Here is a 19,475-nt window from a genome sequence, read left to right on the forward strand (position 1 = left end):
TTATCCTAAAACTGTGGTATGATCACGACATCGTTTAGCATTTAGGATCAAATGGTGCCAATGTGTCCACAATGCACTAATCACAGACAACAGTTATACGCTTTACGTACATGTAACTCTCCAACTGACATTGTCTGCCACTTGAAACAAATGACTTTCGAAGGAAAATTAACTCCTATATATAAATATTATGTATGATTTTTAATAATTACTTGCACTTTTTGAAAATAAAGCTTTTTCTACGATAAGGTGTTTACCCCCTAAATGTACAAGTCATCCGGTAGAAAAACCGGAAGTATCGTGTACTAAGCATATGTATATGTTTAAAAAGTTAATTGTGTTAACGTAGAACATATTGCCTATGTATATGTTTAGGTTTTGAATACTTTAGGGGAAAAGCATAGCCATTATTCAGTCATCTTTAACTAACACCCCTAATCTCAGGGCCCATTTTGTTAGTGGGGGTAGGGTTTCAATCAGTCAAAAATCACTTTCATTCAATATTGTCTGCCATTTCAAATACATACACGTAATTGCACAATTTCTTGAATTTTAAGATGCTTTAACTGACTATACCAAGAAAACCTGCACTTTTTGTAGAATTAGTTTTTTGTCCATGATTTATGTTTAAAAATGTCAATTCTTACGACAAAAAATGCTAACAGTTGCCTCACCAGACGACACGTACCTACGACGTGAATCGTGTCTGCCAATTAAAATGCATATATTTTGAAATAAGGGGAATCATAACATATTTCACTGTAAAGTGTCTCACTCTAATATCTTCTGGGTTCATGGTGTATTTGGTTAAATGAATTGCAGATAAGGTTTTTTGAAAATGACAGCTATACATATATTTTATTAAAACTGAAACTGGTGGAGTGAAAAACAGACCTGTTTTGAAGAAGTCGTACTAAAATCATTTATGGCCTTGAACTTCACAGTTTGCGTGTTATCTTTTAAAGAAAACCCGTTTTCATCACTAACAATGACCTAATTTACACATACATATCGGTCGGTCATAGTCGCGTTTTTTTAGAGAGGTAGTGTACAAAATGTTGTTTTGTACGTTTAAATTACATGTCCATTATTTTAGTCATATATCAATCAATAAGTAAATGCGCATACTTTTATTAAACGTTAATTTCACTTTAAGATCGCTTCTAACATTTAGTATAATTTCTGACAAATGCACGCTATGTAATAAATTGATAATATTATGGACGCCATGTGGTAAAACCGGAAGTTGAATTATTTTGCGATAGCAAAATCCTTTTACAATGATCACTTTCCTTTTATATTGAGCTGATCTTTAACGTTATGGGTAAAAATCTAACAGATTGAACCAAATTATCCTTTTTCAAGCCTGTGTATGTGTAAACTCTTTTTTGCTTCGACCCGGTTCGGTTTTCGGAGTTGATTCAGAATCATCCATTATTTATCTTATATGACTGTTGTTTTCCTCGGTAAATTAACAATTGTTGATGTAAAATAATTCTAGCTGTGAGAATAAACAATTTTCAAGATGTTTTTGATTGCGGTTTCAACCAGGCGTTCAGTTAGCTATACATATCGATTGAGAAAATGGCATTTCCTGTTTTGTCGTCCGCATGTTATACAGATGTTGTTAAAAATAAAACTGTGTATACGAATTAGGCATTTTACTTGCTGCCTGATGGCAACAATCTTTAGCTTTCGTTTAAGGTATAATTTGCTTATATCCGTATGCAGTCAAGCGGTACATGACGTTTTTTTGTAACCTACCCCCTGCGTCATGGCTGCATTTTGCAGAATATGGGTCATGTTACAAAAACGCTTCTCATTCTTAGGTGGTTGGGTTTAGCCATTTGTCGTTTACCGAACTGTGGCTGCAAATAAAACGAACTTTCCAAAAAACATAATATCTAATGTGACCACCAAAAGTAACCCTCCCACTATAGCCAGCCAGGTGACTATAACACATGTGCACAAAATGAACACAAACACACACACCGCGCGAGAGAGAAAGACTACAGGGAGGCATGACGTCATGATGCAATAATTGACGTCAAAGACTTTTGACCGTGACGTGACGCGAGCTTTATCCATAGTCTTGAACAACCACACACAAATAGACTTGGAAAGTACAGAATTTCTACCCGTCCAAAGCGGCCTTGGGTGGGGTTTGCTGAAAAAATGGGGGCCCCAATTTTACCCACCGTATTTTTGTTAGTATGGTCCCAATTTTTGGTGAACTTCCATCCCCAACTGTACCCCATAATCGGGCACAACGAATCCTTCTTTATCATGTATTATCGGTGTGAACATTTCTCAAGTCGATTACAGTATGTGGGATACCTCCAGCTTCGCTGGGATTATGATCAAAATTAAACATATAGTGTCCACGCCGCCATTTTGGAGTGTTTTTTTGTCGAATTCGGCCGATTTGAAGAATTTGGGGAATCTAGTGTACCTTAATTAAGACGCACCTGGCCCGGTTTGCTCAATAAAGCACCACAAGTATGCTAAATAATTAATTAAGTAGATGTGCAACGCCAAGGCACTGCATACCCCAGCGAAAGACAAACCTCTCTCTCTCTCTCTCTCTCTCTCTCTCTCTCTCCCCCTCTCTCTCTCTCTCTCTCTCTCTCAAACACACACACACACACACACACACGCACCCACACACAAACACACACACACACACTCACACACACACACACACACACACACACACCAAGTCACACACGCACACATACACACACTCACTCACACGCACTCACTCACTCTCTCACAAAAACGTTATACACACAAAACACACACCCATACGCACATATGGACAGACAGACATACACACCTTTACAAACAAACACACATACACGCACACACATACACGTATGCACACACACACACACACCACACACACACTCACACACACACACGAGTACAGACTCATGCACGCGTGCGCGCACACACACACACACACACAAATACACACACACACACATACCCCACACACACTCACACACACACGAGTACAGACTCATGCACGCGTGCACACACACACAAATACACACACACACACACACACACACACTCACTCACACACACACACGAGTACAGACTCATGCACGCGTGCGCACACACACACACACACACAAATACACACACACACACACACACACCACACACACACACGAGTACAGACTCATGCACGCGTGCGCACACACAAATACACACACACACACACACCACACACACACACACAAATACACACACACACACACACCACACACACACTCACACACACACGAGTACAGACTCATGCACGCGTGCGCACACACAAATACACACACACGTACACACATACACACTCACTCACACACACACGAGTACAGACTCATGCACGCGTGCGCACACACACACAAATACACACACACACACACACACACACACACACACACACACACACACACACAAACAGTAACACTAACACATGTGCACAAAATGAACACAAACACACACACCGCGCGAGAGAGAAAGACTACAGGGAGGCATGACGTCATGATGCATTAATTGACGTCAAAGACTTTCGACCGTGACGTATTCTTCTTACGCGAGCTTTATCCATAGACTTGGAAACTACGGAATTTCTACCCGTCCAAAGCGGCCTTGGGTGGCGTTTGCTCAAAAAATGGGGGCGCCAATTTTACCCACCGTATTTTTGTTAGTATGGTCCCAATTTTTGGTGAACTTCCATCTCCAACTGTGGCCCATTTTCGGGCACAAAGAATCCTTCTTTATCATGTATTATTCGGTATGCACATTTCTCAAATCGATTACAGTATAGCGCTCACGGGATACCTCCAGCTTCGCTGGGATTAAACATGATTAAATTGGCGACTGCTCTCCACCATTTGAAGATTAAAATTGGCCGTCATTAGACTGGTTTTCGTCGCGAGCGTGCCGTTTTCATGACGACCCAAAACAATGGCGGATGGGATGTAAGAAATCGACTCAAGGTGGTTAAGAAAGCAACAGACTGACTGGGAACGACACAGAATCACGAGAAAGTCATGCTCGACGCACAAAATGCAAAGTTATCAACACGCGGCAAGCAGTGGGAAAGTTGGATTGAACTGCATGAGTGTGAAGGTGTGCGCTGACTACTCACGACGCAGAGCTCTCTCCTGCTGCCGGGATTTGTAAGTAAAGCAAGTGTTGTGTAGACTTTGGACAGACCTAGACAAATGTTGCTGCCGTTTTGTCTGTGTGTCTGCTGGTGTGTTGAGCGAATGAAGCATCCATCAAGCGAGTGCACGAACGTGTAGTGTGCAGGGTCGATTGAGTCCAGTTTTGGTTTGAACACGGACACGCCACGGTGTGTGTCACTGTGTGTGTGTGTCTGTGCACTGCACATGAGCTTGTATCAAAGTGCCGGTCGATCATTATTTACTCCTTCATCCCTACAGTCTTCTTACAACTACATACTACGCATTCGCTAGCCTAGTAAGGGCGTTCATGCAGGACTAAATAATGATCAACTGGCGGTTGGGTACATATGGCAATCCGCATTGTGCAAATGTCCCTTTTAGCTCTTGATGTCTAAATAACACATTATTTAGCTAAATAACGCGTTATTTAGCTAAACAATGCTTTATTTAGCTATATCATGCATTATTTAGCTAAATAATGCATTGTTTAAATTAAACAATGCATTATTTACAGATACAGAAAAAAGAGAGCCCAAAGCACTAAATAATGCATTGTTTAGCATAAATAAGAGATTGTGTTTGTAAATAACTCATTATTTATAAATAATTACGCGTTTTCTCTAAACAATATATTATATGTAAATAAAGTGTTATTTAGATAAATAAAATATTATTTAGATAAATAAAATATTATTTAGATAAATAAAATATTATTTAGATAAATAAAATATTATATGTAAATAAAATATTATTTAGATAAATAAAATATTATTTAGATAAATAAAATATTATTTAGATACTTAATTTATTATTTAGATAAATAATTTATTATTTACTGTTTTTGCCTTGAAATAGTATTATTACGCTAAATAATGCTTTATATAGCTATATAATAGGTTTCCGCTATATAATTCATGATTTGGTAAATAATACATTATATACCGTAAATAAAATATTATATACCGTAAACAATTCATTGTTTAGCGCATCGCGAAGCCGTTTTTTCTCTTGTTGTTTTTTTCCACGTGTTTCCGTGGATCCGAGAGAGCGCTGTTGATTCTCCACTGTCTTGGCAAACCCAGTATCCGGTACTCCACATCCGGTTCCGCCAAGGGACTGGGTGGCCGAGTGGTAACGCACTTGCGCTCGGAAGCGAGAGGTTGCGTGTTCAGGCCTGGGTCAGGCCGGAATTTTCTCTCCCCTTTCCTAACCTAGATGGTGGGTTCAAGTGCTAGTCTTTCGGATGAGACGAAAAACCGAGGTCCCTTCGTGTACACTACATTGGGGTGTGCACGTTAAAGATCCCACGATTGACAAAAGGGTCTTTCCTGGCAAAATTGTATAGGCATAGATAAAAATGTCCATCAAATACCCGTGGGACTTGGAATAAAGTTAAAAAAAAATTCCATCTCACACGGCATTAAGTCTCAGGAAACATGAATACACGCATGCAGGAAAAAAAATATGGGTAGCGCCGTGTGTATGGCAGCTCGCTATCCCCGGGGAGAAAGCAGCCCGAATTTCCATGAGGGTAACCTCACTGGACTGTAAATCTTATCCAATCCAATCCAATCCAAATGTAACCAAGATGGCTACACAAGCACAAGGGAACGTTCCCGCTGAATTGATCAAAACTCTAACTACAGCGGTTGTCCAGGAACTGGCACTGCAAAGGGTTTATGGGGGAACATCTTTTACATCTGGACATGGAGAATGAACGACTGCGAACTAAATTGCTGCTGTTGTACCATCAGTTGAAGTTAGCCACCTGACAAGAAGATGGTCGGAAGCGAATCGGATGTAGCTTTAGTACGCCGAGACAGATGCTAGTTGTCTGATTGGTCAGTTTGAGAATCAACAGAGCTCTCGTGGATCCACGGAAACACGTGGTAAAAAACAACAAGAGAAATATCGGCTTCGATGCACTGCGCTAAACAATGAATATTGTTTACGGTAAATAATATTTTATTTACGGTGTATAATGTATTATTTACCAAATCATGAATTATATAGCGGAAACCTATTATATAGCTATATAAAGCATTATCTAGCGTAATAATACTATTTCAAGGCAAAAACAGTAAATAATAAATTATTTATCTAAATAATATTTTATTTATCTAAATAATATTTTATTTATCTAAATAATATTTTATTTACATACAATATTTTATTTATCCAAATAATATTTTATTTATTTAAATAATATTTTATTTATTTAAATAATATTTTATTTATCTAAATAACACTTTATTTACATATAATATATTGTTTAGAGAAAACGCGTAATTATTTATAAATAATGAGTTATTTACAGACACAATCTATTATTTATGCTAAACAATGCATTGTTTAGTGCTTTGTGCTCTCTTTTTTCTGTATCTGTAAATAATGCATTGTTTAAGTTAAACAATGCATTATTTAGCTAAATAAGGCATGATATATAGAGATTACACAACGTCATCGAGTGAGGGACCGAAAAATATTGAAACTCGAGGATGATTTTTTTGTGGTATCAACCGAGACCGTAGGTCGAGGTTGATACCACACAAAAAAATCATCCGAGAGTTTCAATATTTTTTGGTCCCTCACAAGATGACGTTTGTGTAATTTGTGTATACAATGATAAATTGATTGTATACAATGATCAATCTCTATACCTTCCTGTCACTGGAAGCAGCAACACTTGAAAGCATAAGTTCCCTTGACAAACGTCATTTATGATTGGCGTCATCTATGAATGACGTCACTGTCTAGACAAGACAAGTGCCGGTATCGGCAAACCTTGTCGCGGCAAAGGCGTGCCTTGATACCATTGAGATCATAGGAGATGCACAGCAGTGCCGATACCAGGTTTCTTTAGCTTCACTTTAAAATGATATCAGAACGATAGTTATTCACTTGAAAGTGAACACAGGAGAGTTGTATACAGTTAAATAAAGCATTGTTTAGCTAAATAACGCGTTATTTAGCTAAATAATGCGTTATTTAGACATCAAGAGCTAGAAGGGACATTTGCACCATTCGGATTGCCATAGGTACAAGCTCCTGTGGTGCACTGTATAGGACTGGAGACTGAGACTGACACTGTGACAGACAGAGTAGGTAATCCCCCTAAAAATTGTTTTGAGATGGAAAAAGTAAGGTCAGTCAGCACAGTCTTTGGATGTAGTGCAACAGAAAATGTTATTTATAACTGACATTTTATATTGTCAGCGGTATGAGTTTTTCTGTGCCTAAAGTTTTTAATGTTGTGATTTTGCAGGAAAAACTATGATTGAAGCTTATTGTAAGGCTTTGTGAAAGGGTAACTTTTTAACGAAGAACACATTCTTCATCGGGCAGCGTTCATTGAAGCAAACACTAAATGCGGCAGAATCTCATTCATCCTTTCTTTTTTAACTGCCATTTTTAAGTGTCGCTGTGCATGTTGAAAGCTTCATGTTCAGAACTGATGTTGCTGTAGAACTGTATGTAATTGGCCAGCCTTTGGTTTACACTTAGTGGTTTATATGTTGCTATAATTACTAAAACTATTTTTTTTAATTTTCAGGGGAAAAGCACCCGGACATCAAACATTCTTGCAATGTGTGGCAATAATGGTTTAAAATATTTCAGACAAAGCTCAAGGTGAGTTTAAATGTTCATAATTCTGATGTAAGTCAAGCTTATCTTTTATCTTGAGTAACTATCTCTGTCATGTCTCTCTCAGGCTGCGCGACCAACAGAAAAGTTGCCAAGAACCGATTCTTTGAGTGTGGCCAATTGTTCCCCATTTCTGGTTCACTTGAGCTGCAGGCAATTTTGTTGAGTGATTAAAAGTTATGGATTCTTTAAAAAGGTGTACGTTTGAGGATAAGACACTGTCAAAGTTTTGAAACAGTATTTTTCTTCTTCATGGTTATGGGGATGTAGCTCAGTTGGTAGCGCGCTGGATTTGTATTCAGTTGGCCGCTGTCAGCGTGAGTTCGATCCCACTACACTACATTGGGTGTGCACGTTAAAGATCCCACGATTGACAAAAGGGTCTTTCCTGGCAAAATTGCTTAGGCACAGTTAATAATTGTCTACCTATACCCGTGTGACTTGGAATAATAGGCCGTGAAAGGTAAATATGCGCCGAAATGGCTGCAATTACTGGCCGTATAAAATTTCATCTCATACGGCATCACTGCAGAGCGCCTAGAACTGTACCCACGGAATATGCGCGATATAAGCCTCATTGATTGATTGATTGATAAAAAAAAAAACTGCAGCACCTGTGTTCAATTTCTGAAGATGCATTATTACTACAGTGGCACCCCCCTTTTACGACCTCAAACAATCTGATAAAATCGAGTCTAAATAAAGAACGAGTCTTAAAATTACCACAAACATGCGAGACTTACCTTGTGTAAGTTGAAGCTTGTTTCGGATTTGGCCGATACATGTTACAGGAACGTTTATGTCAAGTCATAGAAGAACGCGCATGCGCAAGCTCACTCTTCAGAACATTTATAATACATACAACATGTACACTAATTAATTATTCTCCGTCATGAGAACTAGACTATAACGTAACCCAAGGGCTGGGATTTTTATTTCCACAGGATTAGGGTGGGACTTGACATAAACGTTCCTGTAACATGTATCGGTCAAATCCGAAACAAGCTTCAACTTACACAAGGTAAGTCTCGCATGTTTGTAGTAATTTAACCTCAACATGACAGGACGTTTACGTCAAGGAATGTTTAGAGATATGTGTACATGTTTATCCCCACTGTAACCTTCCAAACTGTCAAGTTATATCCTTTGACGAAATCACTCACCTCAATCTTTCTTGAGAAAAGAGTCCAGTAAGACTTGACCCATGTTAACCGAAGGTGTCTTTTTTGTAAAAACGGGCAAAGGTGGACTCCGACGACCATCCTGCAGCTTTCATTATGACGTCAATTGGCGTGCCCCTGGCAGCCACTGCCGACGTACTTGCTGATCTGGTGCTGTGACCCGTTAACAAATAGGTATCCACACCTGCTCTACTCAGAGTGTCTCTAATCCACCGAGCCAGTGTATCTTTTGAAATAGGTCCATGAGGCTATTGATAACTTACGAACAATTTATCTGTGTCTCTCAAAGTCCTGTGTACGACGTAAATATTTTATGAGCGTTGCAATTACACACAGGTTAGGATTTTTGTCAAACGACAATAACTCAATTTGAGCTACATGTTTTCCTTTCTTTGATTGTTTCATCACTGAGTTTATATGAAACACACACTTGTAGCCTGTAAGTTTCATCGAGGGCAAATAAAGGGAGTGAATTGTCTGACACCTTTGTCCATATAGGATAGCGATCAATGTAACTAACTTGCTTGATAATTCTTTTAAAATCAATTTTCCCAATGGGATAATATTCTCTAGATAAGAGAGAACTGTGTCTACGTCCCACGTAGCAGAGTACCTTGGGAAAGATGGTCTCAATTCAAACATCCCCTTTTACAAACCGCTTAACCAATCTGTGTTCACCAAAAATGCCACAGTCTGCTATTTCATGGTAGCCTTAAAGTGCTGATCTCGCAACACAGATACTACTATAAGTCTGTCCAGCAGCAAACAATGTTCCCAGGAAATTTACTGCATTGATTACAGAAGGGTGAACCGGATCAATGCCTCTTTTACTCGCATACATTTTCCACTTTTTGATGTATACGGCGTACAGTTTAGCTGTCCCTGTTCTCCAGGATGCGCAGACCACTGAGGCTGCTTGCTGCGAAAGTCCTCTGCTTCTGAGCCTACCCCTGATACGTTGCAAATAAGAATGTGCAGTGTTTTTCTGAGCCGATGCTCCATGTTTGGGTTTGCAAGCATGTGAAGTAGATTGTCCCTTGCTGACACAAGAACTGGCTCCTCTATCAACAGACTCCCTAACCGAGGGAACCAGGGCTGGCTTGGCCAGTATGAAACCACTATCACACCTTGTGCTTTGTCCTTGTTCATCTTTTGTAGTACCCTGGGCAGTAAACAAAAAGTTGGAAAAACATACAATGGCAAACCATACCACGACATGCTAAGTGCATTGACACTAACCGCTTCTGGATCCGGCCGATATGCTACATATCTGGGGTACTGACGATTAATTCGGGAAGCAAACAAATATATCTCTGGCTCAAACTCAAGTATTTGAAGCGCGTGGGAGAGTAAAGTCGAGTTTAACTTCCACTCAGCATCTAAATTCAGTTTTCTAGATTCTTCATCAGCTTCGACATTCTCTACACCAGGTAAGTACGCAGTTGTCACCCAAATGTCTATCTACACAGAAGTTCTAGATTTCCTTCGTCACAGCATTACACTGAGCTGAGTGATTAGTTGCCATGTTAGCTAGGCATGCCACATCTGTGGTATTATCGAGCATAAGTCGAATGTGAATACCCCTCTTGTCCCTCGCAAAAGCCTTTAGAACCAACAATGCAGCTTGCAGTTCTAACACATTAATGTGCATCTGTTTTCTGTCCGTGTCCAGTGCCCACCTGTTCTGCCCTCAGTACAAGAACAACCCCATCCTGTTAGAGACGCATCTGAATTGATAACAAATTCTGGCTCTCCCGGTGAAACATCAACCGGGCTATCAGCTACTAGAATGTTATCTGTCCACCATACCATGTCCCGTTTGGCTTCCTCTGAGAAAATCATTTCAGCATCATATTTTGCATGGTTCTGTTTTAATGCCACAATTTTTGTCATTGTCCATGTTTCTGTACCACAGAGCCCCATATTTCACTCCTTGAATACTAGCCACTGCCATGCCAATCAATTTAGCCAGCTCTCTAATCTTTGTTCTCCCTTTGTCTAGTAGACTGTTGGCTAATACCACGATTCTGTCCTTCCTTTTTTGAGTCAGCCTCACTGTCATGGTGTCTGATTTGATTTCAAACCCTAGATACATAATTTGGTGGGAAGGTAGGAACTGATTTGGTAGGATGGATGACAAACCCCAGTTTTTGAAACAAATCAATTGATGCTTTAACATTTCTGATGCACTCTATCTCAGAATCACCGATCAACAAAGTGTCGTCTATAAAGATGGTAGAGATAAACCCTAAGCTATGAAGGTGGGCCATCACAGGTTTGAGAACCTTGGTAAACAGACGTGGGCAACACGCCCATCCATTAGGAAAAACCCCGAAAAACTTCAGGTACTCTTGTGATTTTTCATTCACATGAACTAAGAAATAAGCCTCTTTTAAATCCAATAGAAGCAAACCAACAACACTCTGTCACCAGCGCTAATTAAAGCACGACGTAATGTTTTCAGTTTTAAATGATGATACTCAACTATCTTATTCAAGTTCTTGAGGTTAAGGTCGTCTTAGCTTATTGTCTTTCTTCGGTCTCACAAAAATAGGTGCGATGTATTCACCCATACTATGACTGCAGTCAACAACTACTCCTTTCCTTATCAGCTCCTCTACTTCTGCGTCAATGGCCATTTCTGTTCTTGTGAAAACTTAGGTGGAAAACCTCACCACTATGCACAGGCACCTCTGTAAAATCAATGTTTACCCCTTGCACCATACTAAGTACAACCTTGTCTGGAGTCAATTTCTCCCAATGTTCTATATTTTTCCAAATTTGTCCTGCTTTAAATTTGTCTTTCAGATCATTGACGGGAATGTTTCTGGCGTCAGTCGGCACGTTAATTGTTTGTGTACGTGTGACCTACTATATTTGAGTCAGCGTGTGACCTAAGGTTAGTCGGGATCGTTACTTGTTTTGGCTACGAAAATGTAGTTCACGTTATGCTGACGAAGTGAGTCACGATTTGCTAAAGCAGCCTCTTTGTTTTTTCAGCAGCTGTCTCTATTACAGCAATTACTCTGAGAGAGTTCTAACTGTGCTGTACCCAAAAGAGCAATGACGTCACCATTTGCTTCGAGACCTTCGTTTGTCATTTTTAGCACTACTTATTTGTCAAGATCGCCGGTCGTCTGGTTTGAAATTTCAAGCATGTCTGAATGAAGCTTGTCTGATGCATTTATTAATGCAGCGTAGTCTTTAGACAGCAGTTTTTTGAATGTTGTACAGGCGCATATCATTTTTCCTTGCATTCCTGTCCACACTTCCTTTGTCAATTAGCTCCTCGTTTAAATGAGGAGCTTTAATTTGCTTGCAATTGTCTGACACCAAGTGCTTGTCTAGTTTTTCTTGCAATTTCTGGTCTGACATGCGGACAGTGAATCTGTTTTCAACGATTTTGTCCAATTTCTCAGCAATTGGGGCCCCATCTTTTTCTGCCAGCTCTAGGTCTAACTCTAGAGTGTCCAGAATATTCGGTTTACCAGTGCTACTGTTAGCGTTTTTCAAAAACCGCTTTCCTCATCTTCCTCCTCGCCCCTGGCGAGCTCATTTTTGTCTTCTTTGCTGACCCTGTCAGCGACAATGCCAGAGAAGTTTCCGACCCTGTCGGAACTGGCTTTAATTCCAGAGTGTCCATATAATATCAGGTTTACTAGTGGTACTGTTAGCGTTTTCCACCACCACTTGAAAAACGCTTTTCTCATCTTCTTCCTCGCCCCTGGCGAGCTCATTTGTGTATCTTGTCTATCTTCGCTGACCCTGTCAGCGACAATGCCAGAGAAATGTCCGACCCTGTCGGAACTGGCTTCATTCTCGTGTTCAACACTCGGCTGTCACTCTCTGCTAAATGATGCATCCTTTTCTCCATACTATCAAAATAGTCGTCGCATCAACTCCGAAAAACATCTCTTGCACTCCATAGTTAGCCCCACTACGCGACAAATCTGCGCATTCCTTTCGTTCGCTATCTGACTCATCATGAAGGGCCGCCATTGTCTTTCCGCTGTATGCGTGGACGCAAATACCGATGAAAGAAAAACTGTTCACTCACCTAAACCATTGAGAAATACAATCCAAAAAACTGTCACAATACACAAAACAGTCCTAGCAACACATTGAAGTGCAGCTTTCCACAAATAATTACACACACAAGAAGGATGTAAGCGATAATCCAAGAGATAAAAAGTTATGTCTGTTAGTGAAGCATTGCGTGCGTATTCAGTGAGCTTGCGCATGCGCGTTCTTCTATTCCTTGACGTAAACGTCCTGTCATGTTGAGGTTAAATGGGGGTAATTTTACAGAGGTTATGAACAGAAAATGTGAGAAAACAAGGTCTTAAAAAGAAGGGAGTTTTAAATTGGGGGGTCATAGAAGGGAGGTTCCACTGCATTAATCATGCCATGGAAATCATGATCAGTTTACAGATAAATACAATGACAATTAAAAGCAATTTGCAGCCCAGTGTCTTATTATTTGATCATATTCTGTCTATTTTTATCATTGCATCTTTGCTACATAAATTTATGGTTACATCTTGACCAAAAGTCAATTATTATCAATAAAGCAAACAACATGCGCACACAAAAACATACTCAATTGTCAAGAACAGTGTCTATTTTATTCCATGTAGATCTCAAATCCACAGGCACACATCCCCTGCACAGTTCAAAGGTGCTACACATGAAACTATTCTTGGAATTCGAGCACTTTTCAACACATGTATATATTTGTTTTGCACAAGTTTTACTAGACCTGTGAATTCAACGCATTAATCAATACACTTTCAGGACTCTTCCCCAGACTTTAATGCTCATGTCAGCTGTTTCCATGCACAAATAGTCACCCTGTATGTATCTTTCGCTTGATATGCAAGTGTCTAAACAGAAAGAAAAAACACTAAAAACCAAACACAAAAATTCATTCAGTGAGAGTGAATGTACACACATCCTAAAAAACACGAAATGAATAGTCATTCTGTCAGTCATTGATACTGATCCAAGACATTGATGTGACGAAGAAAGGGGTAAGTTTATTTTAGAAAGCTAAAATCTTTCAGAGGGAAATGGTGTTATCAAACACTGGTCGTTTCACATGCTCCCTGTAAATCACTGAAAGCAGACCTCTTCAACTTCAGAAGACCCTCCCTTGTCTTCTTTTTGAGGGGCTATCCAGAGATACTCCAGTGCCGAGAGTATGAAATAAATAAATATATAGCTGTCTGTCAGCGTTCTCTAGAATGAAAATGTCTCTACAAGGTGCAGAACTGTGCACATAATTAAAAAAAAACCACACACACTACATATGTTCAAACACTGATCCAAATGTTGGGGGTGGGCGTTTACTAGGTACTAACGGCGCTTACAAGGTAGATTACAGTACATTAAAAAAGCAAAAAACAATATACATTATTTGTATTTTTGACCAAATTATGACATTTTACACAGATTGAGACAGTCAGTGTTCCTCAAGGTGAACAAGGACTGTCAAGGTGTGTGTAAAATGTCATATTTTGGTCAAAAATACAAATACTGTAACATTTATGTATCGATTGGTTCTGGTTAGAATTCCTTTTAATTGTTTTTTTAATGTACAAACATGCACTATTTTGCAGTCTCAGCTGGCCGTCTAATATGGAATGTGACAGAGCATGTGTAAACCAACCCACACAGAAACGCACTTTGTTTAACATCACAATGTACTCCAATGCAGGCAACAAGGAAGAAAGTCAGTGTACTGGCCAGTTGGATCTATAATGTCATTCCTATGACCCATACACAGCAACTGCACATGGCAACTCTTACACCTTCACCCGAATAGCCAATATCTTTCCTCAATATAACTCTGAATGATGCGTATCGTTTGGCTTTATTGATCTTTCCCTCTTCTTCTTCCAGGACCAGGGCATCTTCAATCTCTTTGTGTGTGGGCCAGTAGGAGCCTGCTGTCATCAAGCACCAGTGCCTTGAAGTCCTGGAGCATAAACAGAAAATCACCCATCAGTGAAGACACTTAACTCAAACTTCGAAAAGGGTTGAAAAAATTAACCAAATGCAAGAAAAAGTGTGAAAATAAAGAGTTACAGAAGAGTGTTTGTAATCTATTCATGTACGTAATGGATTGCAAGTGTGAGTAAAAGGTGGTGGTGGGTGGGAGAGGGGGGGATGGGATATACCTGTGGGCATTGGCTTTCCAGATTTTTAGCATTCTGACACACTGAGAAGTGTGAAAATGTGACGTGTTCTAGTGCTCCTGACAAGCAAAAGTGTCACACATCTTTAGCTACTTGGAATGAGTGCCCAGTTTACCATTGCATTGTACAGTGAAACCCTAACTTTGCCCCCCCCCCCTTTAAAAAAACACAACATTTGTCTTAAAAGACACTACTTTCTCAGATTCCTGTTTATAACCTCTATTCTAAGACATTCTGCTTTTCTTTGATTGAGTTTGCTGTATATATATATATAAATGATATATATCTTAAAAGGGCTCCACTGTATCTCTAAATTTTTTCTCTACAAGAGGTATTGTAGCAGCATCTGTCAAGTGCTCAACCGCAAAAAGGTCAATTTGATATAATTATTCAATACTGATGTTTCAAGCTAAGCAGAACTGCTGTTTGACATGTGGTTGGAAAATGTGCTTCAGGGATTGTCTTGTTTAAAAAAAATTGAACACGAAGGCAGACATCTATTTGAACTGCAAAGCAGACACAATTCAAAAACCTACACATCATTATTATGACTTCCTACATAACAGCATGATCATGGAATCTGTTCGCCAATGTGTCAGATCATAACGATCATTATGGAGGCAGAAATGATCCCCTCAATCTGTAAAATATCCTTCTTTACAAACAGCATACAGGTGTAGCTAAAACAGAATTCATATTACAGTGGAACCCGCTTTTACGATCTCCCAAAATCTGATAAAATCAGGTATTAAAAAGCAGGAAGTCTTAAAATGAAGATGAATTTGCATAGGTTATGACCAGAAAATCTGAAAAGCAAGGTCGAAATATAGGGGAGATCTTGAATTGTAAAGGTTTTTAAAAGGGGGGGGTTCACGGTACAGCACCCTAATTGTGAGGACTGTTCATTTATTTCCCTTTATAAGACACTAAAAGGTTGTGAGTACTGAAATTTAACTGCACAAAATATCTTGACAAAATCAGGATGCTGACGCTGAATTTTCATTCTTTTTCAATATTTTTTGAAACCAGAAAATAAACACATTCCCTAGAATGAAAAAAAAGCACCGGTAATGTAATTTGTGACTGAGACCTAAAAACCTCACCGTTAGTCATTATTTAGTATACCCTGTAACAAAGTCTTCGACCTCACAAATCTTGCAGAATAAAAAGATACTTACTCGAATGATTGAGTTTGGAGGAGGCGCGGGGGTTGAGGGGGGGGGAAGCGGTGAGAGAAAGTACTTATAACTATAGTCCTGATTCACCTTCAAATTGTTTTTTGGGCCACCCAGACCACTAATTTACACCCCCACCTACACACAATTTTACTTATTTTACATTCCTAAAACACACACACATCCACACATAACAAATACACAACACGCACTGACTTTCTTGACATTGTTCAGTTGGATGAATGTAATTTCTTCATTTTCTGTGATAGCACTCTATTGCCAGTATTGGAATTCACAAAATTACCCTTGGCTCTAACATCATAAGTCTTTTTCTTTTAACTCCTGCACACAGAGAAAGTATTATTAATATTATAAGTATAACTAGACTACTAGTCCTCACCTTCAAATTGTTATTCGGATCAGCCTTCCCCTTGCCCAGCAAACCAATTTCAGTTTGAGAAGACTTGGACCAGTCCTTGCCTCTGCATTAGCTCACACCTCTGCTAATTCCTCTCCCTATCCTGCCTCGATGTGCACTTCTTGAAGTTGAACGAGCAGCCTGGCCGCTTGTTGTTTTGAATGTAAAACTTCCATAGCCTGAAAATAAAGACAAATGCTTGAAAAGAATACACTATATATTAATCAATCTCCCTTACAGTTAATGAGTTATTTGTAGCAAACTTCAATCATAATCAGGAAAAGCTCACTTGAGTTTTTACAGCTGGCACACAACGTTCACGCACACAACACTGTCAACAGTACATAGTTTGTACTCTTTTTTTCACGTGTATACAAAAATACAATTTATATATATGTGATTATATCACAAGCATAATACACACACACACACACACACACACACACACACACACACACACACACACATAATCACACTCATGCACACAGTGACACGCACACACAGTGATACAAGTCTCTCTCACACACACACACACACACACACACACACACACACACACACACACACACACACAACAAATGCACAAGACACTGATACCCTCGAGATTGTTCAGAGGGATAAGTATAATTTCTTCTCTTTTGGGTTACTATTATGAGAAAAGCCATAATTTTCAGAGCTCTCTATTTGTCTGAAACATGAATGCGCTTTGCTTCGAACTCTCGCACGTTTACTGTTCCCTGTGTTCGATCAGTGACATAAATGGAATTTGAAACACATGCATAAGCTTATAAGTAAAAGCGCAACTTTAGAGACATATATTTGAAATGATCACCAACAGGCAACACATGTCCAAGATAATCTGACTGAGTACTGCTTCTAAACAAAGTACGAGCATGATCTTCGTCAGGGCTTTTTGACTCGCATCGATCGATTCATTTGCAGTCCTGCTGAGAGCAACTTGTACACTGATACTGACTTGTCCTATTGAAAGCTTTATTTCCTGTCAGACAACGTTAACTTAAGCTGGAAAATGACACTTACCTTTTCAGACTAAAATGATCGTCAGGAAGACGCCATTGTTGACACATTTGACAAGGGAAATCACCCAACCATTACAAGAGTGCTCTTTCCTTGGAATCTGTTACGACAATTAATTAGCTATCAAAACTGTTGAATTTGCAAAGTTAAGTTATTCCTCATGGATGGTAGCATTATTTGTAACGTAGAATCTTACGGTGATGCTTTGAAAGCGATCTGAAGGCCTTTTCCCGGCGGATACTATCCCTTTAAATTTCCGACATCGATTTAAAAACAATTTCATCTTATTCCTTGTCGGTTCCTGATTCCAAAAACATATAGATATGATATGTTTGGATTAAAAACACGCTCAGAAAGTTAAAACGAAGAGAGGTACAGAAAAGCGTGCTATGCAGCACAGCGAAACCACCACCGCGCTGAACAGGCTCGTCAGTTTCACTCCGTTTTGCACAAGCGGCGGACTGCGGTCAAAAAATGCAGTGCGTTCAGTTTCATTCTGTGAGTTCCACAGCTTGACTTTAATGTAGTAATTTCGCCTTACGCGACTTGTTTTCTTCTAGACCGGGCCTGTAGTAATGATCCAAGCAAATAAGAGAACAACGTTGAAGTGACAATGACTAGGTTTAAAATGTCCCTTATCAGAAAGTTGAACCTCAGTCCTTTGATGTTTATTAAACACATTTTCATATAAAGTTGGCGCTTCATATGGAAAAGTGACTTTGAAATTGACCCTAATCCTTCTTTGGGCTCTGTAAATGTCGTTTGGGGCTATGGTTGTAAAACGGTATCTACTGGTCACCCCAATGTATTTATAAACTGAAAACTCTTTCTGCACCAGAACACGCAGAAAGGATTGTATCTGCCTGATGTCTGATGCTTTTCAAAATCCCCAACCACTAACACCTTCAAAACGGACATTAACTGACACTGTTGTTTTTCCCTATATAATCCTTACTATTTTTCCGAGACGTCGTCGTGTTGTGTATTTAGCTTGCCACAACCTCATACATGGTCCTAAAAGTTAAAGTTGAAGAAAATACTAAAGATAAATGAACAAGCTGACGCAGTGTCATTCGCACCGTGAATCCCCCCATGGGAACATACTAAAGTCTGGTTCCAAATAGGCTCAATTTCCTTCTATTTCTTTGTATTTCTGCCTCGTAGGGGTAGGGGTGTTCAAACCAAAGGCACCTTTAAACCAAAATTCAAATCACACATCTTACAATACTAAGACACTCAGCAGTGAAAGGGTGTCTGCTGGTAAAAAATTCCAAACAATCGTAAAAGTACTTCACTACTAAAAGTGCTTTTAAAAAGAGCCGTTATTTTCCCCTCTATATTCAGTATTGTGTTTTCTGCGAACATGTAGTCTATTTAGATGGTTGTCGTGTGCACTTGAGTTGCTAAAGCGTTTTCAGTTGGGCATATGTCGTAAAGCAAAGAATTAGCCCTTTGAAAACCATCAGAACTGTCACACAAAAATAACATTTACCTATCTCACCAACTAGGTCTTTTCCTTATGTATTATGTATTGTCGTGTTTTTTGTAGCATACTTGTGAAAACAGCCACCACTGTTGTAAATGATACTTTAAAGAGCATTATTTCATTTTTACAGTTGAAGGACAAC

The 19,475-nt window shown here is 39.3% G+C and overlaps 2 long non-coding RNA genes across 2 annotated transcripts; one reads left to right on the forward strand and one right to left on the reverse strand.

Annotated features, from left to right (window-relative positions):
* The first annotated feature begins 3,875 nt into the window (after window positions 1-3,875).
* On the forward strand, window positions 3,876-12,724 carry LOC138957413 (uncharacterized). Its single transcript, XR_011453020.1, has 3 exons — window positions 3,876-4,184; window positions 7,747-7,823; window positions 12,020-12,724. It is a non-coding gene; the product is annotated as an uncharacterized lncRNA (long non-coding RNA).
* An 898-nt stretch (window positions 12,725-13,622) lies between these two features.
* LOC138957412 (uncharacterized) lies at window positions 13,623-18,123 on the reverse strand. The gene is made up of 3 exons (XR_011453019.1): window positions 17,851-18,123; window positions 16,792-16,988; window positions 13,623-14,996 (listed from the first exon to the last, which is right to left on the reverse strand). It is a non-coding gene; the product is annotated as an uncharacterized lncRNA (long non-coding RNA).
* Window positions 18,124-19,475: the final 1,352 nt, after the last annotated feature.

Source organism: Littorina saxatilis, unplaced genomic scaffold (genome assembly GCF_037325665.1).
Source record: "Littorina saxatilis isolate snail1 unplaced genomic scaffold, US_GU_Lsax_2.0 scaffold_682, whole genome shotgun sequence".
Lineage (NCBI taxonomy): Eukaryota > Metazoa > Mollusca > Gastropoda > Littorinimorpha > Littorinidae > Littorina > Littorina saxatilis.